This window comes from Xenopus laevis, chromosome 7L (genome assembly GCF_017654675.1).
Source record: "Xenopus laevis strain J_2021 chromosome 7L, Xenopus_laevis_v10.1, whole genome shotgun sequence".
Classification (NCBI taxonomy): domain Eukaryota; kingdom Metazoa; phylum Chordata; class Amphibia; order Anura; family Pipidae; genus Xenopus; species Xenopus laevis.
The window spans coordinates 90,236,349-90,255,113 of NC_054383.1; the positions used below are offsets into that span (position 1 = coordinate 90,236,349).

General features: G+C 41.6%; 1 protein-coding gene across 1 annotated transcript in view; it reads left to right on the plus strand.

Annotated features, from left to right (window-relative positions):
* Positions 1-6,058: 6,058 nt before the first annotated feature.
* Positions 6,059-18,765, plus strand: part of c1orf159.L (chromosome 1 open reading frame 159 L homeolog) — a 55,208-nt gene continuing 42,501 nt past the window's right edge. The window contains exon 1 of the mRNA XM_041569321.1: positions 6,059-6,132. The gene's annotated coding sequence lies outside the window, so the exon portion shown is untranslated. The remainder of the gene's footprint in view (positions 6,133-18,765) is intronic.

The following is an 18,765-nucleotide window of genomic DNA, read 5'->3' on the forward strand; positions in this document are numbered from 1 at the left end:
GGACTTCGGCTTCGGCTGTTTTCGTGACTTCGGGACTTTGCGCTGCTTCAGGACTTCGGCTTCGGCTGTTTTCGTGACTTCGGGTCTTTTCGGCGCTTCGTGACTTCGGCTTTTTCCGTGACTTCGGGTCTTTTCGTCGCATCGGCTTCGGCTTTTCGGCACTTCCGCATTCGGCACTGAAGAGGCAAGACGTACGGCTCGGGCGCTCGTAAGGGGGGCCCGGATCTTCAAAAAAATGCAGCGCTGCCGGGCCCCCCTTCATGCCCGGGCCCGGTACGCTTGTCCCCCCTGTCCCCCCCTGATGGCGGCCCTGTCCATGCATATGCACCATAGAGCAGGGGTGGATTGGCTGTTTCTTCACTTGTGTTTATACACAAGTGGAGAAACAGTCACATGTGAAATTAGCCTTAGACTTCTTTGTTATACAAAGCAAGTACTTAGCCTTAGGGCCCGCATACATGGGCCTATAAAAGCTGCCGAGAGACCGAGTCGGGAGATTATTGGCCCGTGTGTGGGGCCATCCAACGGGCTTCCCCGAGCGGATCTCTACGTCTATGGCCACCTTTAGGCTAATGCCAGATGTGGCAATTGTTGATTTGCAGATAAACACCACTCCCTACATCACAAATCAGCTCCTTCCTTGCCTGTACCTGGAACCATGCCATCAACCCGGGTGCAGGCACATGCAGTGGATTACACTGTGATGGTGAAATCTGCGATGTGTGCAAGGAAAGTGTTTATTCGCGGTGATGGGGCACTGCATATATTCAGCGTTTATCCACAAGCCAACAATCACCACGTCTGGCATTAGCCATTAACATTTTCGCTAGTAAGTTCAAATAACGTTAAGCAATTTGATCCACTTCCATTAGTACTCACCAGACAGTTTAGACTGGGCGATTCACTCTCAGCAGCTGATATTTAATATAGGGTTTTTAATGAAGGTCATGTATGTCTATGAATTCTATTATCTTTAATTTATGTTGTCTCAATATATAACACGGAACAGAAGATGTTTAATCATTCACATCAGTCCCTGCCCCAGTGGGTCTTATAATCTAATATTCCTACCACAGGCACTCACACACACAGTTATTTCAGCTTGGAAAAAAATATTTTAGTCATTCAAACTGAATCTTTTACAGAGCTCTTTAGAATTGTTTCTCCAGGGAATTTCATTAAACAATTTATTTGGCTTTTGCCAATTTTGCCTGAAGAAGGGAAAAACTTTAATTATGATTGCTTAGCGGTATTAACTGCAAAACTGCAAGTTACATTGTAAACAGAATCTTGATTGTACCATCAGCTGAAATAAGCCGTTAGCACTCACATAAATAAGTTCTTGTTGTGGACAAAAAAAAAAAAGCAACCAATATACCTCTCCCTCAACTTCCCTACTCACAGACAGGTCTTTTGAAATCTGTGTTAAGCTGGCCAAAGACGTAAAAATATAGTTGCACGAAACTTATTTTTGGACCGTGTGTGGATTGTCCCGATATTTTTTGTACTATGGCAATCGGTCATTTCGTCGATCGAACAGGTTAGAAGATTTCTGTCGGTTAATGATAATATCTCTGCATGTATTGATATCTGACGATATCAGTGGGTGACTGTCACTACTATTTGTCGGACATAACTTTTATAACAGTTGCTGTCAATTTATGGCATGATTCTTTTTACTACGTTAGTCCTGCAGAACGGTTATTTGTAGGTCGTCCATTGGAACATACGATGGTCCATCAGACATCTATGGCCAGCTTAATGGCCAGCTTAATGCATGGGAAACAGGAGCAGTTTGTCAGTATTTTGGAACAAGAAGGGTTCAACTAGATACTGAAAAGCAGATAATGCTTCTACTCTGAAACAATGGGCCTCATTTACTAAAACATTGCACTCTGGCAGGGTCGGACTGGAACTCACAAAAGGATTCCTGAATCCCCAGCCTCTCAAGTCAATTAGCGTGGTGTCCAGAAAAGAGGTCGGCACCTCTCCAATATACATAGAGACGAGAAAATTCACCAGACACTCAACAGCAAGTGAAGCGGGGCGGACCCCTGCGTGTTTATTCAAGTCTTGTGATGTAACGTTTCGGGGGCGGGTGAAGGGGCCCGCCCCCGAAACGTTACATCACAAGACTTGAATAAACACGCAGGGGTCCGCCCCGCTTCACTTGCTGTTGAGTGTCTGGCGAATTTTCTCGTCTCTCAGGTCGGACTGGAGCCATAGGGGCTCACTGGAGCTGCAAAACAAGGGCTCTCCTTCCAGTCCCTGGGGCCCCCTCTTAACTTTATAACTCACGGCGCGTGTATGCACAAACGGGACACACACTGTCCTTATGGGGCATCCAGGGGAGAAAGCTGGGGATGCTTGGGATGCTTGGGGCTGGGACCCACCGGGTTTTTTCCCAGTCTGACCCTGAACTCTGGGATGTGTTCTGCACCTGATTAAAACCCCAGTACAATTTGCAGATGGCAATGCTGTGAGGAGGAGTATAGCAGCTGAGCTCTATATTTACTGCCTTGTGATTCAGTTAGTGGACAAACCACCAATGCACTGTTGCACTCAGCCAACACTTTGAACAAAGGGAGTTCAGGATTTGGGAGAATCCCAAAATAGTGGATTCGGTGCATACCTAAAATATGTACTGTATAATTTTCTTTATGGATCCAAATCACTGTGTGTGTGTGTGTGTGTGTGTGTGTATATGAATCCCAAAACACATTTTTGCATTCATTGTATTGTTCCTTTAAAGAGATTAAAAAAGACGTCATGTAAAACGAAGAAAGAAATGGCTTTGTCTCATTACACCAAGAAACCAATCAGCCTCTGTGAAAATTGAAGATTCAGTTGAGGGTATAATAAAATGTAAATGAGAAGTTCTTCTCTACAGGAATTCAATGTAATAGGATTATATTCATTTTATCTTTCTACATTTATCCAAATGGTCTTGACAAATCATTTAAAAGCAATGCATCAGTTATGTGTTGAATAGCCATTAATTATGTACTTAATTGAACCTTTGCTAATGAAAACAAAAGGCTATACTTGTTCTGTGTTTGTCACTGGCCGCTTATCATCATCTCATTTCCTTGCAATCTTGCTGTCATAGCATTTTAAGTCATTGGTAATTGGATAATAACATTTATGGAGCCACTAATCACTTACTGTAAGTGGGAAGGGAGGAGTAGCCTCACTTCTCACACTTCCTGCATTCCAAGCCCAGGAAGTCCAAAGAGCAACACGAACATGAAGAAAACACATATAATTTGCTGTGTAAAACAGAATCACCGTTAAGGGATACAAACCATTTTTCTGGACTATACTTTATATTGATTTATTTATACTTAAAAGTTCCCAAACTGCTTATAGATAATTATCACTGAACTAAACCTAAGGAGGTGGATAAAAAAGGAGCTAAAAATATGAGGCAGTATGTGATCTCTCATAAAGTTGCCTCTCCTTTATGCCAAGTCCAAAGCAAGGGGGTGTCAGTCCTGCAAGGTCCAGAACAAATAAAAATCTCTAATTCTGCCAGTAAATGTAAAACAAAATACTTTTTTAAGTAACAGAATATATATATTATAAATACATATAGGCAAATAATGCCCTTTTAAAGGATAAGTAAATCTTTTAAATAAGTCAATGTAAAATTGATGAGGGTGCTAGTCCAAGCACTTTTGCAATGTATATTAATTTTTTTATTCCAAGATATTAAAGGATACATGTACTGTTAATATGAATGGACTTTGTTAGAAAAAAAATTAGGACCCTTTCTCAAATCTTTCCTAACCAGAAAAACATGAGACCGACGACTTTCTTGACTACTTGAATTGGTTGGAATGATTGGAAAATAACCAGCAGGTGGCGCTGTTGTAATAAAATTAATTTATATTAACAGTTCATGTGTCCTTTAATATCCTGGAATTTAAAAATAAATAAATAATGAATGTACATTGCAAAAGTTCTTAGAATAGCATCCTCATCAATTTAACATTTTAAAGGTTTACTTATCCTTTAAGGGTATGTTCAAGGGTTGTTCACCTCTAAATTAAAAGAACAGTAACATCAAAAAATGAAAGTGTATTAAAGTAATGAAAATATCATGTCCTGTTGCCCTGCACTGATAAAACTGGTGAGTTTGCTTCAGAAACACTACTATAGTTCATATAAACAAGCTGCTGTGTAGCAATGGCGGAAATTGAAAAAAGACTATATGGCACAGGATAAATCATCATCATCATTTTCTATATAGCGCTGTCAAGATACGCAGTGCTTTAAATAATGGATAACAGATAACACCATTACATTGTACAGAGCTTATCTGCTATCTGCTGTGTAACCTGATCCTTTGAATGGCTACCCCCATTGCTACACAGCAGTTAATTATATAAACAATAGTAGTGTTTCTGAAGCAATCACACCAGTTTTACCAGTGCAGGACAACACTGCATTATATTTTTATTACTTTAAAACACTTTCATTTTTTGATGCTACTGTTCCTATAACTTTAAGTATTATGAAGAGAGTGATTTTCTGAGATACTTTGTAACTGGTTTAATTTTTTGCTATTTGTGTTTTTTGAGTTATATAGCTTTTTACTGAGCCATTCTCCAGTTTGAAATGTTAGCAGTCTGGTTGCTAGGGTCCAAATTTCCCTAGCAACCACACATTGATTTGAATAAGAAATTGGAATATGAATAGGCGATAGACCTGCATAGAAAAATGAGTAATACAAAGTAGCAATAATAATACATTTGTAGCCTTACAAAGATTTTTAGATGAGATCAGTGACCCCCATTTGAAAGCTGAAAAGAGTCAGAAGAAGATATTAAATAATTTAAAACCTATAAAAAAGAAAAAATATAGGCTGATTGCAAAGTTGCTTAGAATAACCCATTCTATAATATGCTAAGGGAGTTATTTACTAATATCTGATTTTATCTGACATTTCAAATAAAAAAAGCTTAACCAAACTCCCAACCCCGATTTTGCCTTTATTTATTAATAAAATAACTCTAATTAATCGGATCAGGAAAAAAACCTGATAAAATTGAGCAAAACTCCGAATTGTACTATTTCTTTCTCCCAAAACGCTAGATTTTTTCATTTTTTTCCCCAAAAACCCTAAATTTATTGGATTATCTGGCTAAATCTCCGTAGAACACAATATCTTTCAATTGGGATAGAGACATCCCTCACTGAGTTATACATGACCTTGACAGGTCTGAGATGATGGCCTTTCGGTTTCGGTTTCAAGTGTTTTGCAGCATCGGGCAATAATAGATTTTTGTCCCAAAAAGCCCAACCAGATAAATTTAAGGTTTAGTAAATAACCCCCTTAAAGGGATACTGTCATGTGACTTGTGCTCTGATAAACTTCAATCACTCTCCCCAGCAGCCAAACAAAAAGAACAATGGGAAGGTAACCAGATAGCAGCTCCCTAACACAAGATAACAGCTGCCTGGTAGATCTAAGAACAACACTCAATAGTAAAAACCCATGTCCCACTGAGACACATTCAGTTACATTGAGAAGGAAAAACAGCAGCCTGCCAGAAAGCATTTCTCTCCTAATGTGCAGGCACAAGTCACATGGCCAGGGGCAGCTGGGAAAATGACAAAATGTCTAGCCCCAAGTCAGATTTTAAATTGAATATAAAAAAATCTGTTTGCTCTTTTGAGAAATGGATTTCAGTGCAGAATTCTGCTGGAGCAGCACTATTAACTGATTCATTTTGAAATTTTTTTTTCCCATGACAGTATCCCTTTAAAGTTAACTTAGAGGTGAACCATCCCTGTCATATGAGCATAAAAAGTTTTGACCAAGTTAAATGAAGCAAGAGCATGGTTTTGTGTCCACTTTGTGGCTGAGAATTTTGCAAAAACAAAAACTTTTCAGCTACTCTTTATGTCATGAAATGCCTAGTGCCCACCTGTCTCTGATCTACCTTTCTCTCGTCAGTGTGTTCTCCATTCAGGAAATCCTGTGCAGCGCTGTTCAGTGCAAAAGCTCTTTGCTTTGGTCATAATCTATACATAAACTTTGTTTGTACTCTATTTCTCATATACAGTAGGAAGGCGTATTTTTACTACAAGTTTTCAGCTGTATCTTACTGGCAGGACTGCTTTTACGTAAGTTGTCTTTTTTTATTTTGCACATGTTGATTGCTTTGCTTCTATAGTCTGCAAAATTACATACCAGAACAGGAATTGCACACTGAAGATTTTAAACAGGAAGTTCAAATACAAATGTAACTTTTAATACTTTGTAGAAAGTATAATTTTATTGTTAAAGTACTTCCAGTATGCCAACATGTTCTGCATCACGTAAATTGCTGATCAAAACAGTCTATTTATGAGTTGGTGTTAACGTATGAATTTAAGCTTGTCATCCATCTATGCTCTTACCATATATTAGGGTAAAGTCACACTTTGTGGCATAGACAGCCTCGCGAGCTGTAAATTACTTCAAAGCAACAGCTTCGCTACTTTATACAAACACTGAATTTATGTAGATAATGTGAAAGCTTTTCATAAAAAGAAAGGAAAATGTAAACCTTTTATATTATTTTGAGAAGCAATCCGAATAAATGTTAGATTAGAAAATGAATTATCTTAGCAACACACAGATGCTGCCTCTTAGGGAATTAAAGTGGCAATATATGGCATGATAACAACAGACAGAAATTCAGATCTCAACCTTACCGGTCTTCAAAGGTGACATGGACAGTCCCCCATTTCCACCATTGGATTAAAGATGGTCAGTCAGCTTTAGGTTATGCTGATGCCACCCTTGCTATATATGCAGGGAGCATAAACAGACCCAGGGACCCAATCTTTCTCCTTCTTCCGCTGAGATATGCTAGTTAGATCTGCTAGTTGCTAGTTAGATGTCCATCTGCAGGGCTTCCATCAGAGGGAGACACAGAGAAGTTTAGACCCAGGAGACCTCGGACAGCAATATTATTTCATGTTGCAATAAATGTGCCTCCTGGGCAGACAAGACAATACTTGGGTGCTGGTGATGCTTACAACTGGACATGTGGTTTACCGACCATCCCATTCTTTGGGGCCCCAATATTAATTTTGTCGGCACAGTTAATCCTTGTGTGTGTCCAGTACCTGCCCAGTCTGTTGTACTGTTTTAGTTTATGGGCTTTATAGTACATACACTAATGCCTTTGTCTGGCTTGGTGAACATCACCTTTAAACTGGCATAGTTTGCTTTCACAATGCAATCTCTCAGCGCAATTGTAGCCTGCTATTTTCTACAATAGCCTTACAGTCTGTTCTATGTGGCTCACGCTCTGCTGAACAGGATTTGATAAACGTAAAAATGAATTTTCTGTCCAAGGGCAACATTTTTAATGAAGGATAATGTATTAACTATTTTTATCTATATATAAGTCAGTTTTACGACATCCATATAAGGGCAGATTTTATTGTACCTACAGGTTTTCTGTAAATACTGTGGCAAGGATTTGGTTTCAATTTAACTTGGACAGCTATTTATGTTCCTTGGAATTCCCATTTTCATCTGAAGGAGTAATAAAAGAGACACTGGGGGAAATATGTGTTCTTATACATCTATTTCCCTTAGCAATTGGTTCCTGTTTCGGTGAACATTTTGTTCCCAGAAAGTTAAATATGTGATGTTACCTTTTATTTTTGCAAAGCCTGGAGTTAGGTATGAAATAAAATAGCAATAGGGAAGTTTAAATGATCATGCAATATATATACGGTTTATAAAATACTTAATATATATATATATATATATATATATATATATACTGTATATAGATATATATATATATATATATATATATATATATATATATATATATATATATATATAAACATAATGTTTGCAATGAATTAGGTGCAGGGCATATGTAGCCCTTATTTACCTGTTTCTCTACATTCTCATAACCTGGTCATATACATTTTTGCTAGTGTGTTTCCCAGAAGGCTAAACACCTTTAATTTATCTATAGATTACTGGGTTGCTGCTTTTTTTCCAGCAGTATAGGTAGCTTGCCTGGCATGTCCTATCATCCTGTGGGCAGAGAGAAAGTCCTTAAGCTACCTAAGGATCCTTGTGAAACAGCATACACAAGTTCTTGTTTAATAATATAGGTGATACACAGGTTAATATTAAACCATAGGTGCATTCACAAAGGCTCTGGTGTACTCATGAGTGCAAACAAAAAAAAAATAAACATCATCATTATTTAGAGGACCTGTTTATCAGGATCATGAAGATAAATCAAATAGACCTATTAGGTGTGTTGCATAACACAAGTTTGCTTTATATTGTATTTGTCATGTATTGTTGGAAGCCCCTGCAATTGTATTTTGGAACCTTTCAAATAGAAGAGGGGGATGGTGGTTAGCACAGCTTTTCCAAATGATATGCGTCCAATTCCTTAATAGTGTCAGGGAGCCGGGAGGTCCCTCCAGGGAGGTAGTCAGGATTGAGGAGGAAGCCCTCTTGAGGGAGCAAGGTCGCGGTGTCCAAAGGGTTAATCAAAAGAGTAGTCGGGATCCAGGCAAGAGTTCAGAGGCAGGCAGAATATTAGCAAAGTCCAAAAGTCCAGGCAAGAGGTCAGCAACAAACAGGCACAAGATAAGTCTTCAGCAAAGCAGACAGGAAACCCAGGAAACTTCACAGGAATGAATCCTATACTTGGGCGCCATTCTGGCGTCTTGGTAAGGCTTTTATATTTGAATTTGGCGCCATTCTGACGTCATCTGGCTTCTGGGGAAATTTGGAGTGGAACTCCCTCACCAGACGAGGAGCATGGACATCAGAGCGTCCTTCCCAGGAGCATTCTTCAGGGCCAAAGCCTTTCCACTTAATGAGGTACTGAAGAGAGCCCCTGGAGATTCTGGAGTCAAGGATCTTCTCCACCTCATATTCTTGTTGACCATCCACAGAGATGGTAGGAGGGGGAGGCTGGACAACGGAAAAGCGGTTGGAGGTAGCGGGTTTCACCAAGGAGACATGAAACACGTTGGGAATTCGCATCTCAGGGGGAAGCTGAAGTCTGACAGCCACAGGGTTGATCACCTCCGAGATGGAGAACGGACCTACGAACCTCGGACCCAACTTAGGAGAAGGTACCTTCAACCGAATGTTCCTGGAAGACAACCAGACTTTATCACCGACCTTGTAGGGAGGAGAGGGTCTACGTCTATGATCTGCAAACATCTTATGAATCAGAGCACACTTCTCCAGGTTTGACTTGGTTGCAGCCCAAATAGCAGACATGTGGGCTGCATGGTCATCAGCGGCCGGAACATCAGACAACACAAAGTCTTGTGGGAAGGCTTGAGGATGTTGACCATACACCGACATAAATGGGGACCTTCCAGTGGAAGTGTGGCAGGCATTGTTATGAGCAAATTCCGCCCACGGGAGGAGATCAGACCAATCATCTTGACAAAGGGAAACGTGGTTCCTCAAGAACTGTTCCAAGGCTTGGTTCACTCGCTCAGCCGCTCCATTAGTCTGGGGATGATAAGCTGAGGAGAACTGAAGATTAATACCCAGATCTTTGCACAGGGAACGCCAGAACTTTGCCGTGAATTGGGACCCTCTGTCAGAAACGATCTCAGCCGGGAAGCCATGCAGGCGAAAAATTAACTGGATGAACAACTGTGACAACTCCACTGCAGATGGAAGCTTCCGTAGAGGGATGAAGTGGGCCATCTTGCTGAAGCGGTCAATGACAACCCAGATCACGGTGTTCCCACTGGAGGGAGGAAGTTCAACAATGAAGTCCATTGCCAAATGCGTCCAAGGACGAGAGGGAACAGGCAACGGCTGTAGTAACCCACTGGGGCGAGAATAGCTGGACTTGGAAGTGGCACAAACAGTACAGGCAGAAACAAAGTCTTTGACATCTTTATGGATTGTCGGCCACCAGACTAGACGCCGTAAAAGTTCAAGAGTTTTAACAGGGCCAGGATGTCCTGCTTGTTTGGAACTATGAGTCTGTTGCAGGATAGGCAGGCGAAGCTCAGGAGGTACAAAAGCCATTCCGATGGGGGTATCAGGAGGGGCAGAAGATTGACCAGCCAGGAATTGATCAGCAAACTGAGGGTACAATGAAGCGATGATCTTGACAGGAGGAATAATTGGCTCTTGTCTTTCAGGAGAACGATCCACCGGAGAGAAACTTCGCGACAGAGCATCGGCCTTCCGATTCTTGGAGCCAGGGCGAAAAGTCAAGATAAAGTTAAATCGGGAAAAGAAGACAGCCCACCTTGCCTGCCTGGGGTTCAGCCTCTTGAGAGATTGAATGAATTTGAGATTCTTATGATCGGTGAAGATCGTGACTGGAATCAAGGAACCTTCAAGGAGGTGACGCCACTCTTCTAAGGCGAGCTTGACAGCCAGGAGTTCTCGATTTCCTACATCATAGTTATGTTCAGCAGGAGAGAACTTCTTAGAGAAATATGCACATGGGTGCAGCTTTTCATCAGAGGGATGCCTTTGGGACAAGATAGCTCCAGCTCCAACTTCAGAAGCATCCACCTCAATGAAGAAAGGTAACCCCGGATCAGGATGGCGGAGAACCGAAGCGGAAGTGAAGGCATCCTTCAGGGATTGAAAGGCTTCGATAGCAGATGGAGGCCAGGAACTGGGTTTACCCCCTTTTCGGATGAGGGCCAGGATAGGAGCTATACAAGAAGAGAACCCCTTAATGAATTGCCGGTAGTAATTGGCAAAACCAATGAATCTCTGGATCGCCTTGGTGCTCAGCGGAAGGGGCCACTCTTGGATTGCGGACACTTTAACGGGATCCATCTCGAAACCCTCTGGGGAGATGATATAGCCCAGAAAAGGAATCTTGGACACTTCAAATACACATTTCTCCAGCTTGGCAAAGAGAGAGTTCTTCCTCAAACGAGAGAGTACTTCCTTCACCTGGGAGCGATGGCTTGCAAGGTCCTTGGAGAAAATCAGGATGTCGTCTAGGTATACGACCACAAACTTCCCCAAGAGATCCCGGAAAATGTCGTTCACGAATTCCTGAAAGACAGCGGGGGCATTGCAGAGACCAAAAGGCATTACGAGGTACTCATAGTGACCATCACGAGTGTTGAATGCTGTCTTCCATTCGTCACCTTCCCGGATGCGGATAAGGTTGTACGCCCCACGGAGATCCAACTTAGAGAAGATTTTAGCCCCCTTCAGTTGGTCGAAAAGTTCAGATCAGAGGCAAGGGATACCGGTTCTTAACAGTGATTTTGTTTAGACCCCGGTAGTCAATACAAGGACGTAGGCCTCCATCCTTCTTCTCCATGAAGAAGAATCCAGCCCCTGCAGGAGAAGTGGAAGGGCGAAAAAACCCCCGCTGTAGATTTTCTTGAATATATTCTTTCATGGCAGAGGTCTCTGCTGGGGAGAGAGGATAAGTGCGACCTCTCGGAGGCATGGTTCCAGGCAGGAGATCAACTGGACAATCGTAGAGACGATGAGGAGGGAGAAATTCTGAAGACTTTTTACAGAAGACATCAGCAAACTCCTTGTAGAAGGAGGGAAGCGTCTTCAAATCTGACGAAGAAATATTCACCCTCTGGATGGGCTCAGCAGGAAGGCAGTGCTGTTGACAGTAAGGACTCCAACGGGAAACCTGCCCCGTGGACCAATCAATAATAGGGTTGTGTAGGCGTAACCAAGGAAGCCTCAAGACGACTGGAACAGAAGGACAGGAAATAATCAGGAACGATAACTTTCCTTTGTGTAAAGTCCCAACCTGTACAGGCAATTCCCCAGTCGTCATAGAGATAAACTCAGATTCAAGGGGTCGATCATCAATGGCGGTTACACGAAGTGGAGGAGTCAAAGGAAACAGGGGAACATTCATATGCTTGGCAAAGAGAGCGTCCATGAAATTGCCGGCAGCTCCAGAGTCAATAAAAGCAGAGCCAACAATGGTCTTAGAGGACAGACGGATCTGTAAAGGCAGAAGAAACCTATGAGAGTTCTCTTGTGACTTGGGAGTAACACCCCCTACATGAGTCTTTGCAAGGTTACCTTGAAGAGGGGAACTCTGAGGCTTCACAGGACAGGAGTTGGCAAAGTGAGATTGACCCCCACAGTAGAGACAAAGTCCAGCCGTACGTCTCCGGAGTTTCTCCTGTTCAGAGAGACGAGCTCTTCCGACTTGCATAGGTTCCTCCGGAGGAATAACAGAAGGCTGCTGGGAGGTAGGAGGTAATAGAGGTCTTTGAAAGCGAGGAGCCAACATGGGTTGAAATTTCTTGACTCTGTCCCTATCAGCTTGATGTTCTCTCTGACGAGTGTCCACCTTGACCGACAAAGCAATGAGGTCTTCAACCTGTGTGGGTAATTCACGGGAGACCAGGTCATCCTTGAGGCGGATAGAGAGACCATTGTAGAAGGCAGCATGATAGGCATCATTGTTCCAGCAAGTCTCTGCAGCAAGGGTACGGAATTCAATGGCATATTCCGCTACACTGCGATTTCCTTGGCGGATCTGGAACAGACGAGAAGCAGCGGTCACCACCCGACCGGGAGCATCGAACACCGTCCGGAATTCATGAAGGAAGGCTTTGGAATCGTCAATTAAGGGAGACTCCTTCTCCCAGTGCGGAGATGCCCACTCGAGCGCTTTCCCCGCCAGACGAGTGATTACGAAACCAACCTTTGCTCGTTCAGAGTTAAATTCCGCAGGTTGCAGGGCGAACCGAATCTGGCACTGGTTCACAAAACCACGACAGGCTTGAGGGTCGCCACTGTAGAGAGGTGGTGCAGGAATTCGCGGACCAGAAGTGGAGGATTGTGTAGCCATATCGGCAGCAGCTAGCGCGGGCGTTGTCGGCGTTGGAGTAGTCGGTGTGAGCATGGATAACTTTTCCAAGATCGCCTCCAGTGTGCGTCCGACGTAATTTTGCCGAGCTTCGTACGCCTCCATGCGGGTATGCAGACCTCGAAAGGCCCTGCCGAAATCTGGCTGAGCTTCCTCAGTGGGATCCATAGCCCAAGTATAATGTCAGGGAACCGGGAGGTCCCTTCAGGGAGGTAGTCAGGATCGAGGAGGAAGCCCTCTTGAGGGAGCAAGGTCGCGGTGTCCAAAGGGTTAATCAAAAGAGTAGTCGGGATCCAGGCAAGAGTTCAGAGGCAGGCAGAATATTAGCAAAGTCCAAAAGTCCAGGCAAGAGGTCAGCAACAAACAGGCACAAGATAAGTCTTCAGCAAAGCAGACAGGAAACCCAGGAAACTTCACAGAAATGAATCCTATACTTGGGCGCCATTCTGGCGTCTTGGTAAGACTTTTATATTTGAATTTGGCGCCATTCTGACGTCATCGGCGTCCTTGCGTCGACGCGCTGACGTCATCGCGCCGGCGCCGCTACCCACGTGGCGGCCATGGGCGCCGCCATTTTGGGAGCGACGCCGGCAGGGAAGGACGCGACGCCCGGAGCTCCTGGACCTGCTCCGGGCGGCGATCATGACAAATAGTTGCTCTGTGCTGCAACTGCTGCAAAATATCCAAATATAGGAGAAGGAAGAGGAACTCCAGCAGTATTACTGCAAACAACTTTTTATTCCAGGCAGTGGTAAGCACAACATGTTTCTGGTTCAATACAGTATTGAACCCAAAACATGTTGTTTACCACTGCCTGGAATAAAAAGTTGTTTGCAGTTTCCTCTTCCTTCTCCTATACTTGGAACCTGGAACCTTTCCATTAGTGGACCTACCCGGTGGTACCTGTTTATAGGTAGTATGACTGAAGCCTTTACTTTGATAGCATGTCATAACTGTATTTGTAATGTATCGTTGGAAGCCCCGGCAATTGTACTCTGGAACCTTTCCATTAGTGGACCTACCGGGTGGTAACTGTTTATAAGTGGTTGGACTGAAGCCTTTACTTTGATAGCATGTCATAATGTGCTCTGTACTTTTCCCAACAAACAAGAAGGAGAAGTAATACAATTGCCTTATAATCTCTGCTTTTGAGAAATCCATCCTATTATGCCCAATGTCTCATACATGCTGAAGGTACACACTTCCATTTTAAAGAGATATTGTGTGAACAGGTTCTAATTACATGCCCTGATCTTATCCTCGCCAAACTGCTGTTTGAGATTTTCCTTATGTTGTCTCAAGCTGTCTTGTTTGGCGATGTTGTAAATTTAGCCACCCACCACATGCAGAGTCAAATAATGCTGGAGACCCATCAGTAGAGGATCCTATTAAGGTACATAGGTAGTCCTTGCCTTTTGAGATTGACTCCTTATGTGATGGCCCATAAATGGACCAGTTAAGCTACCAACTCTGTCAGGAAGGGTCAAGTCAACAGCTTATATGAGGCTATGTATGCCCAGCTTTAGGCAGTGATCTGAGTCAACTGCCTACCCTATTATAAAATTCATGAGCTGTCCCCCTCCTACAAATACACATATTCTGGCTGGCTCTACATTCAGTGCCTCTGTTCTCCCAAACCACTCAACACACTGATCATCAGAATATGATATCTTCTATAAGAATTGATACATTATATGATATATACATTATATATGATATACTTGAGAATTACACTTGTGATATATTGAAAATATATAAATGATATAATAATAATAATACCGCAGTATACAGTATTTGTTTAAAAGAAGAAAACATGCATTAGTTTACACTATTTGGGTCTAGTGTTTTACCCCCTACTGAGGCACTCCTAATTTGTACAGAAATACAATGAAAGTATTTGACATTTCCAACATGTTAGCTCTGTCTCCACCCTTTTGTTCACTATGAATTGAAGGAAAGGCCAGCTTATTCATCTGGTGCCGCAAGTTCTAAAAAAAATTACTGAAGCTAAATAGAATATTGATGTGAGTTCCCTTTTGAGACTTTATTTGATGTATACAAGGGCATATGTTTTCTTTTGTATCGGTCAGTATTTGTATGGAACCTGTATGTTTGATGTATACACTGTACTTTGGAATATGTTGGCATTTTAAAGATGCTTTTTAGGAATAAGAATAATGCACAAGAACTTGCAATAACAGGGCCCAGTAAAATTATAGCCCTCAGGAAAGTAATTGGTACATAGCCAATGAGTTTTGAGAAAGGGCTATTAAAGCACAAACTTGGATTTTTGTTGATGCAAAAAGAAAAAAAAAAGCAATCAGCAAACTGCAGACAATTATGACAAATACAAATTAGTTCATAAAATCTGATACACAGTTTTATGGAGAATCTCACAGAATTAGACAGAAAACTGCAAATTAATATACACCAGATCACCAAAAAACACATTTACATATAATAAACAGTGATGAAGGGTGGAATTAACACTATATAGAAGGAACCTGCTCAGTATCAGTTTGTTCATCAGAGCAGCTTCAATAAATGACATTTGCCTAGGGCTTATCAAACAGGGGCTGCCTTCAGCCTTGTCAGTTGCATGAATATATTAAGAAACACATACTGTATATCTGTTATGCCAGTCTCCTTTTAATCAGATGGAAGAGCACTGTATTATGATACATTAAAATGGTATATTATTAAATTAACATCAATGCAGTGTAGAACAGACGCTGTAAAACAAAGCTTGCCTTGAGCAGGAACAGGTTGGTAAATATATTTTTACATGTTTCATATTTTCATGTTATTAAAGGGAAAATATACCCCCACAGAGGTGCATAAACACTATCTAAACTTCCATACATTTATTTGATTTTTTAAACATATCTCTGTGCTCTTTGGGACCATTGTCCCGGCCTCCTTTGGACCACAGTGTAATCCAACCGCTCCCTCACCTGATGATGGATTCTGGAACTTGAAATCACTCTGTTTCATATAGTGAGTGTTCACAGATTCTCTGGCAAGCAATGGGACTTCAAGTCTAAGAATGCATCACTTCACAATGGAACTGGGCAATGGAGCAGTTGCATTACACTGTAAGTCTAAGGGGGGGTGGGAATAGGTTTGGTATCTGGCCATTATTTCAGTAAATTAGCCAGTAAAATATCAGCCAAGGCAGGGCCATTATTACAAATTTACCAGCAATGTATCTGCCGGTAGATTTGTAACTATCTGTCTTTCTCCCCCCAGCCTGCCCTTAGCCTGCCTTAAATCCCTGCTTCAAGCCAGGGCTTATAGCCCATACTCACAAAGTTCCTGTTGGTAGGGTTCCAGTCCACCCACTTATTTCACTGTCCCACTCCTTTTGCATTGCAGCTCGCCCTCTACGTAATTACCCTGTCCCCCCTTTACTTTATTGACCTGCCCTTCCTTGTTCTGCCCCACCCCGAAAATCACGGGCCAGTATTTTACATTAAGAAAAAATGGTAACTCTAGGTGAGAAACTGGTTTCAAACAACACAGAAAATCAAAGTTTGCTTTCAATCCTTGGAATCGGGTTTGTCTGTGTAAATAAAGAAATACAATTGAATGAGGTCATGTAATGAATGAGGTCATGTAAAAAAAAAGTAGGGTTTATTTTTTTTTTTTAAATCTCCCTGACTGACACATATGGAACAGTGAAAAGCAGAGCACCATAAAATCCAAGGCATTTTGTTCCCTACTGAATACTGTTGTTCTATGACAGTGGCATGCAAACCACTCCAGGTGCCACTAGCCTAAGGGTTTGTCCTTTTCTCCAACACTAATTCACAAGATCACGAAGGTTGTGTGGTGGCCAAATATTTGGTTAACAAGAAGACATTAGGGGGTCTGTTTATCATCACTGGTAATGCCTCACTCCACTTTTTATACAGCATGATAAATAGGCAGTGCTTAAAGGGGTTGTTCACCTTCAAACACCTACTTCTTTTCAGATAGTTCACCAGAAATAAAGACTTTTTCCAATGACTTTCTATTTTCTATGTGTGAATATTTTTCTAATACTGAAGTGTAAAGTTTCCTTTTTCATCTTCTAAATCTGCTCGGGGAAAGGGGGTCGTCGACCCTGTAATCTGTTCTAAATTGATACATTTAGTTGATACATTTCTTATCTTTGGCCCTGCTGAGCAGAATCCCTGAATTTCATTAAAGGCAGCTGTTAGAATTGATACAATAGTTGCTAATACTCCAGAAATGCTGCTGAAAAATGTATCAACCAAATGTTGCAAAATTGTAACAGTTTAGTCTGCGCCTGAATTACTGAGATGCCAAGACTCAAACACCACAGACAGGGACATTTTTGAAAAAAACGGTAAAAAACAAGAAATGGAAAGTAATTGAAAAAAGGATTTATTTCTGGAGAACAATCTGAAAACAATTCAACTGAAAAAAGTTTTTGGAAGGTGATCAACAGCTTTAACTAAAGGACTAAACCCTAAAAATGAATATGGCTAAAATGCCATATTTTATATACTGAATTTATTGCACCAGCCTAAAGTTTCAGCTTCTCAATAGCAGCAATAATTAAGAACTTCAAACTTGTCAAAGGAACTAAGAAACTAAGCTTAGGGGTTGTCACAAATTATCAAGCAGAAAATGAGGTTCACCTGTAATATAAACTGATGCTACAAGGCTGATTATTAAATTCTTGCACTGGTTTCTAAGCTTTCATGTAGTAATTATTTGTATTAATTATTAATTAGCCGTAATTAACTATATTCTATGTGTACTGTATATTTTGAGTTGGTTCCTAAGCTCAGTAACCGACAGCAGCAGTGTCGGACTGGACCACCAGGAGACCAGGAAAACCCAGGTGGGCCCAGGTGTCAGTGGGCCCTCATGCTGCTAAATATTTGGCCTATTTCATGGCCATTTCCTATTTCTATGAGAACAAAGAGGCTAAATAGATGAAATAATAGACTATAGTATGTAAAGAAAACAGAATAGGCAAATAGAGGTTGAGTGAGGAGAGGAAGAATAATAGCGCTGAGAGTGGGCCCCTGGCCTAAGTTTTTTTGGTGGGCCCCTGGTCTAAGGTTTTTGGGTGGGCCCCTGGACAGCAGCACAGAGCATGTGCAGTGAATCAGTAGAAAAGAAGATGAGGAGCTACTGGGGCATCTTTGGAGACACAGATCTTCCCTTTTAAAAGGATGTGGTTGCCTTGGGCTGGAACAGGAGCCCAAAACATACGTAATGTACAGCATTTCTAGCTACTTCTTTAGTTAAGCTTTAGTTCTCATTTAATTGACCTGTAACCTGTATCCAAGTGGCATGTCAAAAAGCTATTTTGTTAAATAAATAAAACATTTATTTTACTTTTTTTCTTAGCCTGTGCATTGGAGTGTATCAGAGTAAGTGTTTTTTTATTTGCATCTTTACAAAATTCCACTCCTCTTGCTCAGCACCCAAACTCACCGTATACAGTGGACTTTACTGCTCCAGTCAGTGGGGAATTCATTTTTCGACATCAAGTAATTGATGTAACCTAAGCATTGACACATAATGTTGATTTAGCCTGCAACTGACATTTTTGCAGGAAATATTTGGACATTACCTGCAAAAGTGGACAGCCAGCAGTGTGAATAAACACTGGACTATACTTTTATAAGCTGCTCATGTAGCAGACAGAGACTTAATACATTTAGTTGGTGAATCAGATGAGCTGATATACATTTCTGTTTTTCAGTGTTGATAGTTATAGGGCTATTTCTTTCTTATTCCTGGAAAAGAGCTACAAAAGTGAATCCCCCTACACAAGGGAGAAGGAACAAAGACCACAACAGCCTGAAGCACCTTCCTACCAAATAGCATCCTGAGAAGCCAACATTTCCACCTCATAAAACTGAGAAAACAAGTGGACAGAAAACCATGTAAGCCCATAAAA